The sequence below is a fragment of the Simochromis diagramma genome, unplaced genomic scaffold (assembly GCF_900408965.1).
Source record: "Simochromis diagramma unplaced genomic scaffold, fSimDia1.1 OVJJ01000644.1, whole genome shotgun sequence".
Lineage (NCBI taxonomy): Eukaryota > Metazoa > Chordata > Actinopteri > Cichliformes > Cichlidae > Simochromis > Simochromis diagramma.
The window spans coordinates 1,924,235-1,931,213 of NW_024387201.1; the positions used below are offsets into that span (position 1 = coordinate 1,924,235).

Sequence of the window (6,979 nt, forward strand, 5' to 3'; positions counted from 1 at the left end):
TGAAAAATACTAATTTGCCTTGTTCAACAGTAGTTGGTTTTGCTAACATGCCTGAAAGGCGGGTAACGTTCAGTAATCAAAGATCCAGTTTATGTGGAGGTTAGTGAGTTGTATTCACATAATTATGTTCTCCAGCTTTGCAATCTTTGACCTTCTGATTTAAAAATACATTCTCCAAATACATCACTGACTTTTAAATCTCTTTTGCCACTACTAACTTTGTTGTCAAATCCTGTCAGTTCTTATAATGGAAGCAGTGCTATTTACTGCAAATTAAAAAAATACAGTCTCGATATAAAATCATCTGATGTTAGGTTTGAGCTAACATATGGAATTATGTTTATGTCATAAAACATAATCCAAGCAAATAATTTTATTTCATGGGTGCAACTGAATTCCTCACGACTAAATTCAACAGTACACACCCTCCTTTGAGCTCCGCCTCCAGACAGTCAAAAGTACGTTTATACGTAGGAGGATTTCTCTGAGAGCTACACGCCAGAGCACGAAACTGTAGCAGCGCGTGCAAAGCAGACACTCTTGCTTGTGCAGTGGATTCTTTGTGTGCGCGGCTGCTGACGTCTCCGTGTTTGGGCTGATTAACTTGATTACGCTCATGAAATGAAATTATTTTTTTGCTCATGTATTTGTTAAGAATAATGAAAGCCAATGAAAGTCATGCAAGAAAGAGAAGAAACATTTTCCATACTTCAGAAAAGCAAGAAAAACCCCACAAAGAGCCACAAAAATGATCATTAGATCATGAAACAGTTTCTACATAAAAGTTTTGACATTGTTCTCCAGCTGTGGTAGTGTGTGCTGTTGTTGTTAGGAAGTGCTTTTACCATGCTGTTGATTGTTTCCTGTTAACAGAGAGTTCTTCTCACTGTCATGAAGTGCTGGCTCATAGGGGATTTCGTGATCATTATGACTGGGTTTACCTTATTATGTAAAAAGTCTTGAGGTGATAGACAGTATTAATTGTCACCTTAAAAATAAAACTGAACAAAACTGAATTGAATTCATGTTAAGGTAGATATTCATACATGCATTAACATTCATATGAACGAAACAGACCCAGAAAAATGAAATTATTCACTCACTTTACAAGGAAAGCATGAGCTGTTTCATGGATTCAGTGCACTGTTTACATATTTTTATGGTAAAATCATAACAACGATTTATTTGTTATGGTCAAAATAATAAGGTTTCTTCCTATTAAATGATCATATGAGATGGTAAGGCTACAAAATCCTCCAGATTCAAGTTAATATAAACTTCTCACTTCTGAGGGACTAACTAACGTTGTGCTTTCTTTAGCACATTTACACATGCGCAGTACTAAAGAAAGAAGAGCAGGGACCTTCCATCACTCAAATTTGGATTTATGTGCCTTTGGGAAAAGCAATAATTATCCATCACATTTGGCAAAATGACACAGGAGATGATGAAGAATTTTTTTTAATGTGCTTCTTCATATAATTGGATAGAGTTTAAAAAAGGGTTATTGCTACAGGAATTCATACTGAAAGCATTACGTGTATACTTAAATCAAGATGCTGTCAGCCTTATTAAAAGGTTCCTGCTAAGCTGCAGCACTGTTACAGCCCAACTGATAAAGGAATTTTTTTCTTTTAGACATTATGTTGTTTATCTGTATTGTTCATCCTGTAAATGTCATAACTTTTTGACTAAGGTGGAACTGTTATTGGCATGCTGTTGTTAACTGTCGATGCTGATAATGGACCATCACATTTAAAAGAATTCAAGACTTTTCGAGATGTTGGCATCATCACTGAAAGATGCACAGTACTGTAAAATCTGAGGTGGCAAATGGGTGTGCAGTCCTGTGTGGCTTGATCTACAGCAGGGGCGTCGAACCCCAGGCCTCGAGTGCCGGTGTCCAGCAGGTTTTAGATCTCACCCTGGGTCAGCACACCTGAATCAAATGATTAGTTCATTACCAGGCCTCTGGAGAACTTCAAGACATGTTGAGGAGGTCATTAAGCCATTTAAATCAGCTGTGATGGATCAAGGACACATCTAAAACCTGCAGGATACCGGCCCTCGAGGCCTGGAGTTCGACACCTGTGATCTACAGTAAAAGTTTTACTTGTCCTAAAGACCTGCGATACACATTTGAAAGAGATAACTGGATTGGACAAAACAAGTCCACCACTAAGGTCCACGTCCTCAGCAACAGACTACATGAGTTAAGTCATCTACAGCAGACGACATGGACCTGGAGTCGGGCTTAAGTTAAATCTTAATCGGGCAGAGTAAAAAACTCTGTTTGGAATCTGGACAAAACAATGAGTAACCTCAAGGATTTAGGTTAACTGTTATGAGTGAGCTGTTTCAAGTTTCACCTGTGAACGGTTATTACCACAAACAGTTTTCTGAAAATTCTGGGGAACAAAAACAATTTAAAAAAGAGACACACTTTTGAAGATGTCCCAACTGTAAATGCTAACATGCTCTTTTTCTAATTGTTCACCCTGTGGCTCTATAAACAGGTACAGGAGTTACTGTCCTCTGCTGCTCCCTTGTTAATGCCAACTATAACTATCTTCATGTTTGTTTTGCTGTTGTATGTTCACATTACTGGTAGCTGAAAGATTTTAATTCTTATTGTTAATAAGAAAACAATAAGATCACTGATGTAAGGCTACCATTTGTTGGTGTAAGAAACAAGAACCAGAGGGTGTGACAGAAGAATCTTTTGTCATATTTAGAGTAGCAGGGTATGACCATAAACCTTTCCAGTTATTTAAAACACAGTTTTACTAGTTTGAAGGGATTCAGTGTGGGACTTTAATCAAAGGACACATTAGGAAGTTTTAGTTTTTGGATTTCAGTCGGTAAACATAGCATGTACAGTAACAGCTCTGTTTCTTAACATCCCAGTTAATGTAACGCACCATGAATAACTGTTTAAACCTGAGATTAATAGAGCTGGGCAAATTAATTACTGGAGTGAATATTTAAATAGAGAAGATACAGCCCACAATGAACATAACCTCACAATATTAATAATGAACATTTGTGTTTTGCAACTTTATCATGTCAACTTAACTGAACCTGTTGTCAGCAGATTCAACACAATGTTGTTGTTCTGATGCCTTGTAGTGCCTCACCTTCCCAAGCTCTGAGATCATCATCAGGTCAGAGTGTGCTGGTGGCCCCACACACTCGATTTAAAACTGGTGGTGATCGGGCCTTTCTGGCTGTGGAATTCTCTCCTACCGTTTTTACGCTGACTCCCATCATTCTTTTAAAAAGACATTTTTATAGAGACAAGCTTTCAACTAATTTGTTGTTTTCATGTTGAATTTTAGTCTTTTACATTGTTATATGTTGTATTTTTATTCTTTGTATTGTGAAGCACTTTGTGACTTATCTGTGAAAGCGCGGTATAAATAAAATTTACTTACTTTATTGTCATCATTTAAACATGACTGTTTAACACACACATGCAACAAAAACATGAGCAGTGTGTGAATTAAAAGGTTTGACAACTCACACAGGCCCCAGTTTTTCAACATAAGACTGATAACACAACAGCAGCAGTGACAATGATGTCATCATAGTTTAATGTGGCGCAGGAGTCTGTATAAGGCACGTAAATACAATTAAAGGGTTTATTTATTGTTACAGAGGTTGTACAGAATTAAACTTCAAAACATTGCACTTGCTAAAATTAAAACCAATGAATAGTTCATTTTGAAAGACTGTTTTTTCTCTTTTGAATAGTTGTACTTGATAAAAGCATTACTCACAGTATTAATCAATGGAATAATTGACATAAATAATCAATAGTTGCAGCCCTACAACTTAGCTAGATTTACTAAAACCATATAATTACAATTAATTGTATATTACTTTTGCAATTTAAAGAACTGAGTTTTGTGGAGCTGGTTGCTGTAACTTGGCTCAGTTGGTAAATGGCTGTTATATTCACACCCTGAACCATGGCCACCGTGCCCCAAGTATCTGAGAGACAATCTCACGTGCTGGAGTCTCGTCTATGTAAGAGATGCCCAAACACCTCAGCAGGCAGCCATCCAGGAGGCATTCTGGTCAGACGCCTGAATCACCACAGTTGGCTCACAGTGGGAACAGCTGAGTCCAGACACCCTTCAGAGACGGCTCTTTTTATCCACTCAGATCTTATTCTTTGGTCACGGATAGCTTGAGGCCACATGCAAGGACATGAACATAGATCAACCAATAAAATGACAGGTTCACGGTCATGTTTATTTCTCTCTGTCACAACACACCAGTACAATAACACAACAGATGCTGCACTCCTCTGGTTTTGAAATATGGCCTCAGATTTAAAAGGCATGGCTCTAATATTTTTTCCCTGGGGTCATGTTACTCTGAACACACCGAATTTTACAGTTTTCACACAAAGACAAGCTCTCCTGAAAAAGTTGATGTCACCATGGCTAAATGAAACTGAAGAGGTAAACCAACTTGATCTTTGGATGCAACAACAATGAATCTGGTTAGTGATTACTGTGGTGAATCATTCAGGTATTGTCCGCATCACTTCATTGCCAGTTTGACACATGCACTGTGGCCGTGACCATTACGAAGAAGAGCCGTTGTCACAGAGGGCCAGAGGCTCACTTGTTGGACCAAGTGCGGAGATGGTTGAGTGAACATGCAGTACAAGTATGCTTGCTGTGAGGTTCATGTCTAGGAAAACTAGTATGGAGGTTTAAGACAGGCACAGGGCGTGGCTTGTAACAAGTGGTTGCACTGAAGAGAGGGGACCAAAAGAGAACTCCTCCAGGTGTACATATGTTTAACAGAGGGGTATGGCTTACTTTGCAGGTGGAGTCAGTAATGCTTTGAGGGGAGAAGGCGATATTCCCGGTGAGCCGAGTGGAGAGATGATGGCTGCCCAAAGTTCAGGTCAGCCATGTGCAGGCCTTCTTGCAAGAAGGCAGGCAGGTGTAAGATTGGAAACCTTCCAGGTGATGGAGCATGAACAGCAGTGAGTGTGGGTGGGTGTCTGAATAGCGAGCTGAGCCGAGGAATTGAGCCGTGATGTGACCAGAGAACTGAAGCACATGAGAAAGAGGTAAGTACACAGACTAGAGACAAAAGCATGGAGCACGGGAGCCTGTTACCAACGCAGTTTAGCTGATGAACTGGCAGTGAAGAGACGGCAACGCTGGTCTTAAACATCTGCAGCACATTGCTCCAGATTAGCTCCAGGTGAGGTGATGACAGCTCCGCCCTGGCACAGGCACAGGAGAACGTGGACTCACCTGGACTGTGGATTGTGGAAATGTAAATGTCTGCGTAACTCTGATTTCTGGTTGTGGTAGTGTTCTCCAATCTCATTGGGCAGTGGGTGTGATGTGAAGTTTATCTAAAAAGTTTATTGACTCCTCCACGCACAGGGCACAGGGCACGTCACACCATAAACAGTCCCACCATAAACACTGGGTAGGAACCCAAATTACCCAACAAAATGTCATAAGAAATAACTTAAATGTTTTAAAGAAAATTATAAAGAGAGATAAGTGATAATAAAGTAATTAAATAGATAATAAACTCAAATGTGTAAAATCATAAAATAATTTAGCAAAACCTAGTATGCAACATCAATTTATACTATAATTTAAACATGGCCAGCAAAATAAATACATGTACCATAACTAAGATTACATCTGTATCAGTGAGACCACACTGATTTTACAGTCAGCTCCGCCACACAGTGTCTGTAATAGTCGACTGAGTTAACCAGAACGGTCTAGACCAGTCTAGATACTGGTCGGGTGTTTGAGAGTCATTTGGTGTCCAGGGCCCTATTTCAGGAAGCCGGTTTAGAAAACTCAGAGTGAAAAACGATACTCAGGGTTAAGTAACCCCGAACTGTCCAACTCGGAATATTCGGTTTCAGAAAGGCTGATAACAATTAGTTCAATCAACGCGGAGTTGCCTTAACCCCAAGTTAAGCGCGCGCACGAGGATACATAAAGCCCTGATTAGTGGAGCACAGATTAAGCGAGTCACCATGGAGACGGAGGGAAAGAAGGCGGGGTCAATGTATTTTACAGCGCTTGAGGCCGAAATTCTGATGGCAGCATATGCCGATAACATGCAAATTCCGCGGAAAAAAAGTAACACAGCCTCAGCTGCAAAAGAAAGGGAGCATGCATGGCAAAATATAGCCGACAGAGTCAATGCGTGAGTGTTAATTTAAACATTGATCTAGGGATTTCCACCCATTTAACACGTTATTTTATTATATTTTATTTTATTTTTATTTTATACATTTGATTTTGTGATGTGAGCGCAGATGCAACCCAACAGGCCCCAAACGTTCCTGGCAGCAAGTAAAAATGAAATATAAAAATATAGTCCAAACAGGTGAGGTGTAATTGTATTATGAGCCATAGTGCTTGGTCTGTTTGTCCGATGTAAATCAATTGCAGTTAGAGGCTACATTAATTTCCCCTCTGTAAGCACTTATTGAAATTATCTGAGCACATTACAAGTACATATTTGCTTACTCTGTATGCTCAAATGTGACCCGTTATAGCCAACAGAAAAAAAGCGGAGGCCCGAAAAACAGGTGGGGGTCCTCCACCACCAGCACTCACAGAGGCTGAGCAGTTGGCTTCCACATTTGTGATAATGTTGGCAGCATCACATATGATCTTCACAGTGCAGAGAACACAAATTAGCATCCATTACTATAATGAAATAATTTGTTAGTTTGAAATGCTACAGGGAACTATGTACCTGTACATTAATGCTGTGGAAAGACTTCCTGTTCACATAGTCTCCTTCATTTACTGAAGGAGCAATGATTGGAATGTGAGTGCCATCTATACAGCCAATCACGCCTGGGAACCGTGAGAATACGGAACGGATAATTGGAGGTGAGCTTCCCTCCCTCCAAGACATCTACAGGAAGCGGTGCCTGAGGAAAGCGGGGAGGATCATCAAGGACTCC

The 6,979-nt window shown here is 39.9% G+C and overlaps 1 long non-coding RNA gene across 1 annotated transcript; it reads right to left on the bottom strand.

The window, feature by feature from the left end:
* Positions 1–3,972: 3,972 nt before the first annotated feature.
* Positions 3,973–5,260, bottom strand: LOC120745954. The gene is made up of 2 exons (XR_005698727.1): positions 4,836–5,260; positions 3,973–4,191 (listed from the first exon to the last, which is right to left on the bottom strand). It is a non-coding gene; the product is annotated as an uncharacterized LOC120745954 (long non-coding RNA).
* Positions 5,261–6,979: the final 1,719 nt, after the last annotated feature.